The 1,809-nt window shown below is 46.5% G+C and overlaps 1 non-coding gene across 1 annotated transcript; it reads left to right on the top strand.

Annotated features, from left to right (window-relative positions):
* Positions 1-719: 719 nt before the first annotated feature.
* On the top strand, positions 720-859 carry LOC111726087. Its single transcript, XR_002773970.1, has one exon. It is a non-coding gene; the product is annotated as a small nucleolar RNA SNORA70 (small nucleolar RNA).
* Positions 860-1,809: the final 950 nt, after the last annotated feature.

The following is a 1,809-nucleotide window of genomic DNA, read 5'->3' as shown; positions in this document are numbered from 1 at the left end:
ACTTGAGCCACAAGCACCGAGCCAGAAAAATAAAAATTCAAGGAAAATTTATTACATGGCAGCTAAAAATTATATCCAGCTCAAATGTCTCACAGACTAAAAATTAAACTTGCTAGGTGGTAGCTCATGCTTATAATCCCAGCACTTTGGAAGGGTGAGATCGGAAGAACACTTGAGGCCAAGAGCTCCAGAACAGCCTTGGCAACACAGTGAGTCCCCTCTCTCCGCCAAAAAACCAAACAAAAACAATTAGCTGAATATGGTGGTCAGAAGCTTATAGTCCTAGCTACTTGGGAAATGAGATGGGAGATCGCTTGAGGCCAAGAGTTTGAGACCAGCCTGGGCAATTCAACAAGACCCCATTTCTGCAAAAAAGTTAAAAATTAACTGGGCTTAGACAGGAGTGATGGCTCAGTCCTGTAATCCTAGCACTGAGGGAGGATCCCTTGATCTCAGAAATTCCAGACCAAAGGGAATAAAGACTTCTAAGCCTCTCCAAGGCTGTTTTTACTCACCTGTCTCTACCAAAAATAGAAAAACTAGCTGGGCATTGTGGCAGATGTCTGTAGTCCCAGCTACTCGGGAGGCTGAGGTGGGAGGATCACTTGAACCCAGGAGTTTGAGGTTGCTCTGAGCTAGGCTGCCACCACTACTGACACTTTAACCTAAAACAACAGAGTGAAACTTTGTCTCAAAAAAATTAATTTATTGGTTAACCACTGCAGCTAATTAAGCCAACCATGCTCCTTTCCTCATGGGGACCTGGTGTGCAATGACTGCAAACAGCAGCCTCCTCCAGCAGGTCATGTACACAGCCTGTTGCTTATATAGGTTGCTCTAAGGGACATTGGAGACATTCCTTTCCAATAAATGTTCATGTGTTAGACCTTGTGTTGTCCCCAATCTAGGCTCCACACAGGTATGAGTGGGTGCCTTTGGAAAGCCCTAGGGCACTGTGGCCAGGGTTCACACTGGCCAAGTCATCATGTTTATCTGCACCAAACTACAGAACAAGGAGCATGTGATTAAGGCCCTTCACAGGGCTGAGTTCAAGTTCCCTGGCCACCAGAAGATTCACATCTCCAAGAAACAGGGTTTTACCAAGTTTAACTCAAAGAATTTTAAGACATGGTAGCTAAGAAGCAGCTCATCCGAGATGGCAATGGGGTCAAATACATCCCCAATTGTGGCCCCCTCGACAAGTAGCCGGCCCTGCACTCATGAGGACTTACACTGTATTGCATATCACGTGCATCTACCAATAATAAATCCTATTTCCTGTCCAAAAATAAATAAATAAATAAACTAAAATAACACTAACCGAGCTATAGGTCTGCAGACCCAGCTACTCAAGAGGCTAAGGGAGGATTGCTTGACCCAAGAATTCACAGCTATAGTGTAGTATGACTATGCCACTGTACTCCAGCCTAGGCAAGACAGCTAGTCCGTCTCTAAAAAATTCTCCTTTTTTTTTTTTCTGAGACAGTCTCACTTTGTGGCCCTTGGTAGAGTGCCATGGTGTCACAGCTCACAGTAACCTCAAACTCCTAGGCTCAGGCAATTCTCTTGCCTCAGCTTCCCCAGGAGCTGGGACTATGGGTGCACGCCACATCGCCCTGTTATTTTGAAAGATGAGATCTTGGCTCGGCGCCTGTGGCTCAAGCGGCTAAGGTGCCAGCCACATACACCTAAGGTGGCGGGTTCGAATCCCCAGCCCGGACCCACCAAACAACAATGATGGCTGCAACCAAAAAATGGTCAGGCGTTGTGGCGGGCGCCTATAGTCCCAGCTACTTGGGAGGCTGAGGC

The sequence above is a fragment of the Otolemur garnettii genome, unplaced genomic scaffold, assembly GCF_000181295.1.
Source record: "Otolemur garnettii isolate 467f Iridium unplaced genomic scaffold, OtoGar3 scaffold00053, whole genome shotgun sequence".
Classification (NCBI taxonomy): domain Eukaryota; kingdom Metazoa; phylum Chordata; class Mammalia; order Primates; family Galagidae; genus Otolemur; species Otolemur garnettii.
The sequence above is the reverse complement of the archived record's forward strand: the minus strand, read 5'-3'. Positions and strand labels throughout refer to the sequence as shown.